Source organism: Anastrepha obliqua, chromosome 4, assembly GCF_027943255.1.
Source record: "Anastrepha obliqua isolate idAnaObli1 chromosome 4, idAnaObli1_1.0, whole genome shotgun sequence".
NCBI lineage: Eukaryota > Metazoa > Arthropoda > Insecta > Diptera > Tephritidae > Anastrepha > Anastrepha obliqua.
In genome coordinates, this window is record NC_072895.1 from 27,735,870 (window position 1) to 27,751,223 (window position 15,354).

The following is a 15,354-nucleotide window of genomic DNA, read 5'->3' on the forward strand; positions in this document are numbered from 1 at the left end:
TCTACTGCTGTTGCTACTGCTTCTGCCTGGAATCGCAGACGGAATTCAACCAAACGCAAGGCAACTGTGTCGCGCGACATCTACTGGTAGCGTACTTTGAGCGAATATGCCAAAAAGAAGAACGCAAAGATATGTGTTCAGTGAGGAAATAATACAAATTTTCCATAACAAAGCAGTTTAGCAAATTTATTACAGCTGGGTTTGTTTCACGATGAACAGAATATAAAGGCATAGCCCACATCAGAGCGTTGTTAGGCGCTCAGCGGAAAATGTGCAGGAATTAGTTGATTTGAAGGAAGCGTGAATTTTTTGTATAAAAATTAATATTTAAATAAGGTGTGCGATTCACAACTGTGCCAGCGAGAAACGCACAGCCGCTAAGTGTGTAAGCTCTTTGAATTTATCATTGGACGCGGCTTTATTGGAAAAGTGGATTCATTGCTGCCGCACGGAAGAAGAATTCAACCCGAACCGGGGCTGCATATGCATAAATCATTTCGCAAGTGAGGAAAAGCAATAAGATGCAATTCAATATGGGTAAAAAATAATGTATAAATGGTTTAGGTATAAATTTAATAATGAAAAGTTTTTTGAAAATATTTTGGTTTAGAATAGGCGATATCTAAACAAAGGCACTGTCGTAAAATAATTTCTTCTTGCTCCTCAGGTTCTTGAAAGGTGTTGGCTTTTCATTACTACCACGATGAAGTTTCTTATAATGTCTAAGTGCGTGGGTCGAATTTAAAAATTATAACACACAAATGAAGTCACTATATCAACGTTTTGATTTATAGTACTTTTTATAAATTACCATTAAGAATTAATAGCGATATTTAACGTTAAAAATGCTTAATTTTTGCATAAGCTTGAAAAAATGTTCTATTACAGACGCTTATTTTACTTAAATACAAACACAGAGAAGTAACAATTTTCACTTATAAACACTCCTTATTAATTAAAGATTTGATTTAAAGCTATTTTTACTCAATAATACTACGAATTTTATTAAAATTCTATTATTACAAATGTTCTTCTAATATTCTGATACTAATACCTAATATTCTGATCTAATACTGTGCAAAATAAGTGTGCATGAGGGAAGAACTACCAAAGGAACGATAATGAGAAAAAACCCGGTCAACCATCACTGAGATTCGATAGAACTTTTGTAGTTTTTAATTAATTAAAAAATTATTAGTTAAAATATTCTTTGGCCTTCGATGAATCATTATTTTTAAAAATAGTGAAAATTTGTACTAAAAAATCGCGATAAAATAATATTTTCATAAAAAGTGAAAATTTGGAATAAAAAAAATCGCGCTAATTTTTAAGCTTTTCCTGGTGGTTCTATAGGGACCCTAGGAAGTTGTGACTTTCATAGTTACAATGGTGTGACCTTGCTCTTTCTATTGGGACTGGTGGGTGGCGCCACGCCCCATCCCCCTCCGCCACTCAGCCAACTATATCGTGGTAGTAATGGAAAGTTTAGCACTTGAAAGCACTCAAGAGATTAATAAAAACCTGGTTTAAGATTCGATTTTATTTTAACCATACAGTTTTCATGCGAATCTCAAATCTACCACTTGTGGAGCAACCTCCCAAATCCTATATATCAATGCGTTGACATCACCAAACCGGCAGCTTTTTATTATGACAGCAACTTGCGGGAAGTGGAAAGAGTTGGAATCGAAAAAGTAAGTTTTTTCCATATTACTACGTAATAAGTTTAATATTAATTATTATTTTAAAGTTACTTGCAGAGACGCTTTAGATTGCGAATATTCTGTTCTCAAAAAAGAGAATAGAAAGCAAAGCAGCGAGCTTGTGGCATTGCAATGGAAATACAAGTTGAAGAAGCATCAGAGATACAAGTTTATCTTCCCATCTAGGGAAGAGTGGAACACTAACCGAACATGGATAAATGATGGCTCACACAAATGGTACACAGATGGTTCCAAAACGCTCCAAGGAGTAGGAGTAGGAATAGTGGGGCCTAGAGCAAACAAATCCCTAACCCTAAGTATAGATACCACAATTTTCCATGCGGAGTTCTTCGCCATAATGGAAAAAGTAGAAAACATATCCAAAAGAGGGTGCGAAAAAGTAAAAATTCAAATATTTTCAGTCCTCAAAGCTTTGAATAGCTTCACATTCAAGTCAAAAGTCCTCATAGAGTGTAACAATGCACTCAACAAACTGGCGACTTTTAATCAGGTCCCCCTGATTTGTGTACTAGGACATGAGGGACACGAAGGAAACGAAAAGGTAGACTTTTATGCTAAAGAGGAGCGAAAGGGTCATTTATTGGATCAACCACATTTTCGGCTATAAAACAAAAACAACAAAACAGGAAACCCAAAAATTTATCCAAATAAAACCCAAGGAATACTAGAACGGCACAAACGTCATTAATCGCTCCAAAAAGTCCCAGAACTTTGATGCCAACAGAGCAAAATCTGCTCTAACCCTAGACTAGAAGGGCCTCAGATTACTCTGTGGAGCACTTACAGGCCACTTTATCTGCAATAAACATTTCAATACAAGAGGACAATCTAGCACTAGTTTTTGCAGGTTCTGCTGTGATGAAAATGAGTCGCTTAATCACCAATTGTGAAGCATTATGCCACAGGCGACACAGAATCCTCGGCTCGCACCTACTACAATCGTTCCCTCCTAAGGAGCTGGTTCCCCGGTATACTAAATAATTAAGCACTTTGGGGCGCACAATAGATCAGCCTGGTCGCAGTGCATAAAGGCCTTAGCCCATATAATCATTACCATTACCAAGAAGCATCATGTGATAGAGGCAGAAATTGGTTACATGGGGAGGAGAGGGAGCTCAATTTTTGCAAAAGGTCATGAACGATGCTAAAAATAGAAAAAAAAAACACCAAGCTGATCTGAGGAGGACATTGCTCAGTCAATTACTTTATATGTTGCACGTCCCAAAGCCTATCGATTACCCTATACAAAAAATATTCCCGCTACACTCACTGGGCGGGTGAAAAAACTTCATATGCCAAAAAGTGTAATACAACTTGAGAACCTCCACGGAAATGGATTCAATCCAAAACTGAAAATTAACAGAAAGAAAGAACTGTTTGGAAATAACCGCAAAAGAAAAGTAAAAAATAATAAATAGTGTCGTAGTCCGGGGTAATAATAACAAATATTCAAGGTTAAGGGATAAACGCTAAAAAAAAAACTTTTTTCATGAATTTATTGTAGCGAAACGGTTCAAGTCAGTTTATTAAAAGTTGTTGCATATTATAAAGTAACATTTCGAGAATATTTGATAAAATTTTCATGTAAAAATATTGCAAAATGAGCGAATGAGAGCACATTTACGTAGACGTCTTTTAAAAATACATTTTGCAGTAGTCAGCATATCTCAGCGTAGAATCATCTGAAATCAAAAAAATCGAATAATTTAGTTAAAGTATGAGTTAAACTTCCCCCCAACGTTTATTTTGACGATTTATTTTCATTTTCAGCCATTTGGTAGTCGTTTAAAGTAAAAAGTGATTTTTGACGAAAAAATGCCGCCATTCTGTAGGTGTAAAACCACCTTAATATAAAAAAAAAATGGCGAAAAAAAAACGTTGGGGGGAGGTTTTTTATATGTAAAATATGTGTGCAAAATTTCAAAAGGATCGGTTGAGTAGTTTTCAAATGCCAATGACTACGCACTTAAAAAAAAAAGGTTCGAGAAAACCGCGTTTAAAGTTTGTAACGGACTACGCGCGCAACTGTTGCGTCTCGGCAGATGTTTGAGGCGGCTCGGCTTTATGCTCTATAACTTAAAAAGTTTTGCTCGGATTGACTTAAAATTTTAACACGGTATTTTTAAAATGTTTTACTACAATAACATGCAAAAAAAAAATCGATTTTTATACCCCTCTTGATACCCTGTGTCCCACTAAGGATTGAGGACCGGAAGAAATGATTACACCTCTATGGTTTTAATTCGCATTCAGTAAATTCAAACGTTTTTTAAAATGTGTAAAATGGTTTTCAATGTTAAGAGGAGTTGAGAGAAGAAGATTTAATATTCTAACATAACCTTAAAAGCAGCAAAAAATTAAATTTACACTTTCAAAATATCAAATTTTATAAGAATCAACAAATTTTCATTAACACTAAAAACTTCTCAGAGCGACCTTTTTCAACATTCTTTTGTTTAATAAAAAATTTTTTTTTTTTTAACTTTAGTTTCGGTAGCTTTAAATTAAAAATAAGAAACAAAACCAAAATTAAGTTAATTAAATTAAATAATTAAAAATTTTCGCATTTTGATATAAAGGGTAATTTTTTTAGCTATTATCTTTTTAAACAGTTGGTTTAAACAGCTGACGCACGTTTCGTGTTTTGTTTCACTGTCAAACATCTTCAGTTTGGTCTATAATTTAACCATGAATCGTCTTACAAACGAACAACGTTTGCAAATCATTGAATTATATTATAAAAATGCGTGTTCTGTTAAGAAAGTTTAAGATCCACTTTTTGATCGAAAAATTCTGTTCAGCAACGAAGCTCATTTTTGGATCAATGGGTACGTAAATAAGCAGAATTGTCGATTTTAGAGTGAAGATCAGCCAGAAGAATTGCAAGAGCTACCAATGTATCCAGAAAAGGTCACAGTTTGGAGCGGGTTTATGGGCTTAAGGTATCATTGGACCGTACTTCTTCAAAGATGCTGCGAATCGTAACGTAACTGTGAATGGTGAGCGCTACCGTGAAATGATATCCAACTTTTTTTTGCCCAAAATGCAAGAGCTTGACTTGCATGACATGTGGTTTCAGCAAGACGGTGCCACATGCCACACAGCACGCATAACAATGGACTCGTTGAGAGGCGAGTTCGGTGAACATTTTATTTCACGTTCGGGACCTGTCAATTGGCGACCCAGATCGTGCAATATAACGCCTTTACATTATTTTTTGTGGGGCTATGTTAAAGCTCATGTCTATAGAGACAGGCTCGCTTCAATTAACGCATTGGAAGACAACATTAAAGCATTTATAGTATATGTGAGATACCGGCCGAAACATTGGAAAGAGAATGCCAAAATTGGACTAAGCGGATGGACCATTTGAGGCGCAGTCGCGGTCAACATTTGCATGAAATAATCTTCAAACATTAAATTACATGGACTGTACTATCGATTTAAATAAAAATTTCATGCACTTTTCTGAATTTTGCGTGTGTTTTTTTGAAAAACTTTTCTATAACTCTTAAAAAATCACCATTTCTCTGAGTTTCGTTTATAATAGGTCTATGAATAAGTTCGTGCGGTTTTTTCGAAATTTGAATTTCGGATCATTCCCATGGCTTTTAAACGTTTGGAAATGGTTGATTGATCAACTCCCAAAGTTTTTGCAACCTCTTCTTGCGTTTGAGCCGGATCTTGATCGAGCAATTCCTCCAATTCGGTATCCATGAACTTTGGCGGCGCGGCCAAAATCACCACTTTTAAAGCGTGCAAACCACTTCTGGCACGTTCGCTCAGCTAGAGCATGCTCACCATAAACTTCCACCAAGATACGATGACTTTCGGCTGCTTTTTTCTTCATATTAAAGAATTCCCCGCAAAAACACATTATTTGGCACGAAATTCGACATTTTCAAGTGTGGTAAAAATATTGGTGTTTACGCTTCAAATAAAAAACTTATACTGACGTTTGTGCCTTACGACAGTAGCTCTCCAATGAATGTTTGGAAATGTGGATCGATGGAATAATAATCAAGTTACGCCATCTGTTGTAAAACCGTAGACATTTTTAAAACTGTATTCAGCCAATTCCAGTGGAGACGGACTTCGCTTTACTTGCCGTTTCCAACTGGTGCCGATTAACACGAGAAAGAAACGACTGGCGTGCTTTGTTAAACTCGGCCACAATCGTTTAAGCGGTCATCGCGCCAATCAAGAAGAACTGTAGAGGTTTGGTCAACATCAGACCGTTACCTGGCTCTCAGCGATTTTGGCAGACTCAGCTGAGAGGCTGACGTAACTGGGCTTACGAAGCGATTTGCTTACGAAAAATCTAAGAATGTGGTAGTGATATCTATATGAAAAAAAAAAAAAATCAACACAGTCTCACTTATGTTGCTTCGTTGGAATCTGAATAACGACTGATTGGACGAGTGTGTGAATACATGTGAAATGATCGTGCAGAATTCGACTGGCGAATCACTGCCGTGACGTGACAGCCGAAATTCTCCTCACAATTTTCTTTTTCACCATAGCTAAATAGCAAACCTGGCAAAACCCAAGGATAATTCCAGGTTTGCTCGTTAGGTATGGTGAAAAAAAATTTTTTGCAAGGGAACTTTGGATTCTACGTCGTTCGTTCTGTGTTTCACAAAAATTAGCTTTAGCTTAGTAAAACGCAAAACGAATGACGTCGGCGTATCTGTCAAATTCGCTCAGAGCCGAATAACAGTCTGTTAGGTAGTGCACCTCCAAAAATCTTTTCACCATGTGGTAAGCCTATCACCCTTGGTTTTCTTAATAGAAAAACGCAACGTACCGTTATCGGATATCCGTTATTTTTGGTGAATTATGCTATTTTAATATGGCATTTCAATCATCTGCAAGAATGAGTGGAAATACTAAACATGGCAAATTATTTGAGTAGTTTAAAGTAGGCCAATAATTATATGTAATTAATTTTTGTAGTATATAAATATGTATTGCGCTCTTTTAAGCTGCGTGTTCACCTTTAGGTCCGTACAGTTTTTTTCCACATTTTCACATACTTGGATTGCAAACTAAATTCTGTCAATATTCCCGCTTCATCATATCAGGGCCGAAACGTCAATGCTCGCTGAACCTGCCAATCGCAGCGGGTCAATTGGCCTTGTTCCGAAGAGTATCGACATAATCAATAAGTTTGATATGAATATTTTTTAAAAAATGTAAGAACAGAATGAAATCTTAAATGCGGTTGCGGAAATATAACAGAGAAAAGCAAAATAAAAAGAAGAATGAGGCAGGCATCGCGCAAGGACTAGCACCGCAATGCGCTGCATGACCTGCTATGCGCACATACACACACATACATACGGGTATGCGCGTGCGCGTGCTGATTGTATTGCTGCTGTTACATAAATTATTATACGATGCGATCGTGTGAACCTTGCGTAATTATTTTCGCATCTTGTATCTTGGTTGGTAGTGATGGTGAAGTACATACATACCTACTATTAAAAATAAATATGCTTGGAAGTACAAATACACATCGATTTGAAAGTATCACCAAAAATCCTATTTTTTATAAATCAAATTTTGTAGTTTTCAGAAATATTATTTTTCAAAATATCAGTTCAGATAAAAGAAGAATTTAAGCTTAAAATATCTGCATAAAAATATTTAAAAATTTTATGAATGAAATCAAAATAATAAAACATTTTATATAATTTTTGACTTCTACACTTTGGAAGATTGGATTAACAAAAACTTGATTATCTTCGCCAATTCTTGACGACTTTAAGCTTTTAAGATATCATTGGAATCTTATAGGGTGAAGGGCAGCGGCTATAAGTGTGTCCTAAGTGATCTTTTGTTTAGCCGGCTTTACCTTCGGTCAGGGAGTGGGCAGTGGTTTTCTTCCCTTGCTCCGTCCATCGTATCTCAGTGGAGTTTCGGCGATACTAGCTTCTACTTCATACGTATAGTTGATACACCTTCCCTATTGAGGTGCATGTAGTCCAAGTGTATGCTTTCGAATCATGTCCCTAAAACATTTTCCTTGCTCATTATTAAAAGTGAACCCATTTTCCTCATATGAGGGATTGCGCTACACATCATTCGAAGTTGCTTTTATGTTGCTCGTATTAAACCTGATACACAACCACATTTTGGTGCGTTTTATTGGGTAAAGGAATAAGTTTTCAACTAAATAATATATGATATCATTTTGAATTAAGTGCCATTGCAAGCTACAACTTTACTCCATCTTTCAGGCGGCATACGGATCTCTCTAACGAAAAATTCGAGTTCTTTTGACTTGATACATTCATTGAGCCAGTTGCGATGCTCTCGTAAGAAGTGAACCGTTCTCCAATAAGGGCTGACTGCATTAATCGGAACAGATGGTAATCCGAAGGTGCAATGTCTGGGGAATACGGCGGGTGGGGCAATATTTCCCAATTCTGTCCCTCTAAATATTTCTGCACCGATTTAGCAACGTCTACGGTCCCATTCCGGCCACTTTTCTTTGAGAGCTCGATTCAAACGCATTCGCTGCAGTCGGTAACGATCACCAGTGATGGGTTTAGATGGTTTAAAGAGTTCATAATAGATGACACCCTTCTGATCGCACCAGATGTACAACATAATCTTTGAAGCATGAATATTTTTTTTCGTTGTCGATGGACCTGGTTCACCTGACAGGCTCTACTTTTTCGACGATTAAGGTTATCATAATATACCTATTTTTCATCGCCAGTGACGATATGCTGCAGAAAACTTTTTCTTTTCTGCCGATCAAGAAGCATCTCACACGTGACCAATCGTCTATCGACCTCCCGCCCCTTCAATTGATGTGACACTCAGTTACCTGCATTCTGGACCATTCTTATTGCAAGCAAACGTTTACCGACAGTTGATCTGTCAACATCCAACCCAAAGACATATCATCAAGTGTTCGACATGCGTCTTCATCCAATAATTGTTGCAGTTGAGTATCTTCGAATTTTTTCGTTGCCCCTTGGCGATCTCATCACTCACGTCGAAATTGCCACTTTGGAAACGTCGAAACTACTCTTTACAAGTTGTATTTGATGGAGCGTGACTACCGTAAATATTGATCAAAACACGACACGTTTCAGCTGCACTTTTCTTTAAAAGATAATAATGAAGCATGACCACCCGAAAATGCTGTTTTTTCGGGACGAACGTAGACATTTTTGACATCAGATAAAAATGGATCTTTACGCTTCAAACGAATGTCAACTACTGCAATCGAGATCTCAAATATACACCTTCAAATCACCAGTACATTACTAGAGCCCACCCAAAAATAATATCAGCGGAGGGCGGAAACTTATTCCCATACCCAATATACGTAGCAATTCAACGAGCTGCTTGCTTCAAGACATATGCCCGCTTGCAGTAGTGCCAACTGATGGACAGATGCTGCGGATTCTGGTGAGTATTTTTGTCGAATAGGTCCGCGTAGTGCTTCCAGGATTCGCCTTCCCATTTCAACTCGCCCTAAGCGTATGTTGGATTGCTACCCAAAGCATACTTGTGAGGTCCTTGAACTGATTGTCAAAAACTTCGACCACTTGAGTGGTCTTATGCAGACTTTTTATTATAAAAGGAAATACTTTGTTCATTCCACTTATTCTCAGTTTAAGAAAATTCAATTCTGTGGTAGATCGCGAAATATCGGGATTATCAATAAACATTTCGGGATTCCTAATATTCACATCGTTCACGCGCAGCTCGCTGCATGTATGTATGTGTGCTTGTATCTGTCCGAGCTGTAACGCATTTATGCTGGCTGCACCAACAGCCGTTTGAAGGGCCATCGCTGCTCCATCGAAAGCAATCGTCCGACTATGGACGTTGCGCGTGCGCTCGCACTTTTACCTGTACGCCATTTGTGCTTAAGTTGTTGCTGCTACTGCAGCGCACAGCTCTTTTTTATTACTTCATTCCACGCTCATGGGTAAACAAAAGACCGAGCGCGCAGCCGAAACTCTACATTTTTTGGTGCTCTGTAAATAATAAGAAATTCAAAAAAAAACAAAAGAATCCCGAATAACCCTAACTTATGTTGAGAGCTTAAATTTTGTTGGAGCAGCAAGATTGGGTCAACTGTGGGGAACAGCGCGTGCAGCGGTCCACTTATGATTGAGTGCAGATCGAAATCAAGTAGTTTTAAATGCACTAGCGGTGATTATACAACAACAACAATAAGTGCAGTAGGTAGTGACGGGCGGCAGAAGCTGTGGCGGTGAGCGAGTGAGCGAGGACGGCAACACCAACAAAGCAAATGCCAAATCAGAGTTGCTAGTGTCGAAGTCACATTCATACAGAGTCAAAGTCGGAGTTGCTGGTCTTTAGGCGGAGACCTTTAATTGCGCTTCGCATTGACTACTCCCTACAATGCGATACGACGTCGACAATGACGACGACGGCGACGCAACGCAGAAACTTTATAAAAGTTTGAGCATATCGATCGTACGCAGCATTTGCACGGAACTACTCGCGGTACGCGGTACGACATTTAAATGTCGAGACAGTAACGAAAAAGAAAAAAAAATCAGTTGGGTTTTTGTACGTGCGGAAAGAAAATAAAAGTGGATGGAATTCGGTGTGATTGGCGGAACAAAAAAAAAAAACAGTAATAATAAAAAAGTAAATAAAAGAAATCACTTTTTCGTTGTTTTGAAAAGGGAAAGAAGCCAAAGTATGCAGCAATGAATTTGCTGAATGTTTGAAGGCCAAAGACAACAAAAAAGTGATATGTAACAATAGCTAAACAACAACACCGCAGTGACAAAATTTTCAATGCGTCCATTTGTTGTTGAACAGCAAATGGTTATAGCAACAACAACAACAACTATAGTTACCTACTTATATTAGGGAGTAAACCGCGGCGCAACCATCAGCGCTGATGAGTGAATAAATATTTATTTAAATGAGCGAGCAACAAAAAATGGTAAAGAGCTGATTGCTTAATCGATACGCACGGCAAAAAACAAAAACAAAAAAACCAACAAAAAAAAAAACAAAAATAAATTAAAAGTGGTGCAGCCAGACACAGAGTCGTGACGCCGGTAGGGAACAAATTTGTGACTTCCAATATCCAACATTCACTCATTTACACACATACACACACACATCTAATGCGCAAATATTGAATAGAATTGGCATCAATGAAGCTGATGCGTTTCCCCAATTCAGTACGCAAAGTGTGCAGTTGGTGCTTGGTTCTTGATTAAGCGGCGAACAGTTTGAGAGCCAATGTGCTCAGTTAGTGAAAGCACAAGGAAAAATTGTGTGTAGCTGTAAATAAAATAAAATATCAAAGAAATAAATAAAATAATAACAAAAAAAAAAACTACGATTTGTTGCGCGTTTTTTTAGTTTAAACAGTGAATTTAATTTAAAAAAAAATATAATAAGAATATTTTATTACATAATTTTAATATAGAAGTGCCAGAAAAGTTATTGAAGCGAAATATTTTGACAAAACAAACAAAGGAGCATCGTTAACTGCCTCCAGTTTGCAGTTTCAGTCTAAATTTTGATCAGCGGAAGTGGACGGACAGCTACCTTGGAATTTTTGCAGGCTGCCATACATTTCCTGTAAGTTTGTACGCTTATTAAAAGCACCCGTACATATATTTCTATATGTGTGTATGTATGTATGTTCAGTTAATTTGTAAACTCGAAAATATTAATTTAAAAAAAATAATTCAGTAAAATTACATTTACATAAATATGCAAGTACCGTCTTTTTCCGAAAATAAGACATTGCCTTACTTTCTTTAGCTAGGGCTTATTTTGGGGAGAGGGCAAAAATAAAAGTATATTTATATATTTTTATTTAATAGATGTTTGCCATTACAATTCAACCTGGCTATTCGGGTCAGGTTCTTCGATTTCGATGTAACTCAAATATGTTGCTCTCTGGTCAAAATAATGAGACACGTATTTTTTTGTTGGCCCGAAAATTTTTTTTTTCATTTATCGGCAATTTTGTTTTTCGGCTCAAAATCGATTTTTTTTTAATTATATAAGAAATTTTTTTTAAATGCTCATAACTTAGTCAAAAATTAATCGATTTTAATAATTTTGGGTTCAAAATGATCGCCATTACTTGCACGAGCGATTTCATGTAGAAACAATTGCAAAAACGTAGTTGAAAATTTTTAATTTTGCAAAAACAAAAAAGATTTGAAACGTTTTCCAAATTCAATATTTCAAAAAGTGTATTTTTTTTTTTAACTTTTTCCAAATCAAGAGGACACCTCAAATTTCAATTGAGCTGAATGTTCAGTAGCTAAAATGAGTTGTTTTTGAGTAATGAATTTTTGAGTAAAAAATCTGTTTCGCACTTTTTGTTTTTTGCAAAATAAAAAATGTTCGACTACTTTTTTGCAATTGTTTCTACATGAAGTCGCTCGGGTAAGTAATGATGATCATTTTGAACCCAGAATCATTAAAATCGGTTCATTTTTGACTAAGTTATGAACATTTAAAAAAAAAAAATTTCTTATATAAATAAAAAAATCGACTTTGAGTCGAAAAACAAAATTGGCGATAAGTCTTCAAAAAATTTTTTTTCGGGCGAACAAAAAAATACGTGTCTCATTATTTTGACCAGAGAGCAACATATTTGAGTTACATCGAAATCGAAGAACCTGACCCGAATAGCCCGGTTGAATTGAAATGGAAAGCACCAATATTTATTTTACACAGAATACAGAAATTTAAACTTATTCAATTACAGTCATGTCATCTTCTTCTGGAACATCGTTATAAATAAAATTCTGAATTATATTCGGATTTTCCTCCAAATCCATCTCCTGTTAAATCATTGGCCCATATCTCTCATGGCTTGCGATATAGCTATCGTTAAGTGAATACTTCATGTCTAAGTAGCCTGCTCGTAGTGCATTGGAAACATCACTATCAGTTATTTTGCCCCATGAATTGTTTACCCAATTCTCAAATTCTTGTAAGCCTGGTTTTACCAAATTACCTCGATGATTTCTCACCATTCTGTTTCCAATATATTCATTGATTTCCAACCGCAAATGATCCTTGAATGGCTTGTTTATTGCAATGTCAAGTGTCTGGAAGTAACCAGGCATCCTGCCGGAATCATAATTTGATCAATCTTCCTTTCAGCGAGAAAGTTTTTCATGTCTTTAGCGCGGTGAGCACTGACTGAATCCCAAACTAGCCTATTCTGACCCCTCAAGAGTGGTGGCAGCATAAAATCAACCCACTTCTTTTATAACTGCTTGGGTGCACAAGGCTTTTTTACTTTCAATGACATAAATTCCTGAAAAACGTTGAATCTGGTCTTTTTTACCTTTAGTGATTAAAAATGGCGATACTTTCTTGCGATCTAGAAGAATCGCCAAAATACAGGTGACGCGTGCACTATCGTAACCGATAGAAGGAACGTAAATTGACGAAGAAGCCTTGTGATGAACTGTCGTTTGAGCTTCTTGGCCTAGGAATACCGCGGTCACATCCATAGCAATCATGTTGGAGAGTTGGTATTTCGAAAAATCGATGCCATCAACAAAAAGCTTAGACGCAAGTGCACGCTTAATAACTTCATTGTAGTCCAGCTTAACCCTTTATAAGGCAGAAGGATTCAGAGTAATAAAATAACTTGCGCTTATATTTTTGGCAGGTTTTTATTTATATAACAAAAAAAAAAACTTAAAAGAAAAACACTAATTATTTCGGAAGTTTTGGAAAAATAGGTGGTAAAAATATTTCCACTGCCCGTCAACAGAGCCACATGCAAGCTGAATTTGAGACATTATTTTCTATGAAATTGTGCAAAACAAGGCGTGATGCAAAGAGGGACATTACACTTTCTACATTTTTTTTCTACGCTTATCTTTGACCTTTGTGCTGCACAATTTACAGCGTCGGTAAGTCTCCAACTCTGCTGGCATATGGTCACCTACGTTTACAAACCGCAGTTCTTCAGGTACAGCATTTACAGTTTTTTGATATACCTCTGGGCGTGCTATGCGTGATTTCTTGCCGATATATATAGGCAAGCTTGATCTTCTTTTTCTGCTGCTATAGCCACTAATCAATCCTCTGGCAACAGCCACCCGTAATTCTAAGTTGGTAAGCTGTTCTACTCTCGACGTTAGGGAATATAAAATGAAAGATTTTGTCAAACTTGCGTCCATCAAGAAGTAGAATATCTGCAACCACCAGCGTTTACTTTTCCTTCCGACAGCATACGTTCCCTTCACTTGGTCAAAACGGTCGACACCGCCCATTCTTTTGGTGTATTCTTTCACAACCATAGGACAACTTACAGTTTCCCTGGAGCCATTTTTTTGCGTTCTTTGTACAGTTATTACTTCCACTTTAGGATGAAATGCAGTCAACAATAAAACCCGTTTAGTATCTTGCCACACAGTAAATGCTACACCTTGTTTAGTTCTCCACTTGAATTCAACCTTTTTCAACTTTAGGCTTTTGTTTCTGCCGTTTCTTTTTGTGTTATTTTTTATTATATTAGGTAAAATTGTTTTGCTTCAAACTGAACCTTCCTTTGAATAGTATCATGCTCTCATCGATACTTTGGGAAGAGGAATTGAAGGCATTGTTTTGAAATGATTGACTAAGTAATGATATAAGAGGACGAATTTTATACAATTTATCAAAATTTACATCTTCTCTACTTGGTTGTTGACTATTATCGTTCAAATGCAAAGTCTCTTGAAGCGTTTTACTGGCATAACTTCAGCTATTTCATTCACACGAAATCCAGGATCCGATGACCAGTATAAATCGATATGTGGAAGAATATGACTACCCATTATAACGAGAATGCCTAAAAAGCACTAATTTCCTGTGTGTCAACAGGCTGCAAATTTTTTATATTTTGCTGCTCCGCATACAAGTTTGTCTGAGTAACAATCAAATCGAAGACTTCATCACTAAAAAACTTTTTGAAATTAGCTACTGGACGTGCTCTCCTATTCAATAAATACCGAGGTTTTATTGTCACCTTATCAAATTCATCGGGATCTGGCGTGGTTGCCCAGAAAACCTTCCCCCATGACTCATCTTCACATTCAGATTCATCAGTCAATTCATGTTCTAAGGGTGATGATGACTGCACTATCAAAGGATCTTCTGGCTTTGAGTTATCTAATTATGAACATAGTGCTATTGTAGATGTACCTGACTCGGAACAACTGTTAGGTGTGGAATTCAAATGAGTGGGAGAATTTTGTAAAAGGTCACTTGAATCATCAGGTGCTTGAAGTAACCGTTGTATTGTATTCACGTTGAACTCTTCTGCCTCATTAGACTCAAATCCGTCTTCTGAGCCATCATCGGGCATGTCCAACATCTGCTCAATATCATTTTCATTCAAATAGCGCGGCATTTTTCATGAAAATCTGAGAAAAAAAAAGGAATTAGTTCAACAAATGTACATAACACGCTACGGGCAGCGGGAATATTTTTCCCACCTAGTAAAAAGTCTTATCACATCTAAATACGATAGTAACTTGTAAGGTATAGCAAACAACTTGTAGAATAAACATAAATACATAATAAAAAAACAGTTTCTTAACTCTTTTCGAATAAAAAATATGAAGATTCACGGAGTAACAAATTT

At 36.7% G+C, this 15,354-nt stretch overlaps 1 protein-coding gene across 1 annotated transcript in view; it reads left to right on the forward strand.

The window, feature by feature from the left end:
- Window positions 1-10,407: 10,407 nt before the first annotated feature.
- LOC129245593 (nose resistant to fluoxetine protein 6-like) overlaps window positions 10,408-15,354 on the forward strand; it is a 65,169-nt gene continuing 60,222 nt past the window's right edge. Inside the window, exons 1-2 of the mRNA XM_054883859.1 lie at window positions 10,408-10,674; window positions 11,170-11,324. The gene's annotated coding sequence lies outside the window, so the exon portion shown is untranslated. The remainder of the gene's footprint in view (window positions 10,675-11,169; window positions 11,325-15,354) is intronic.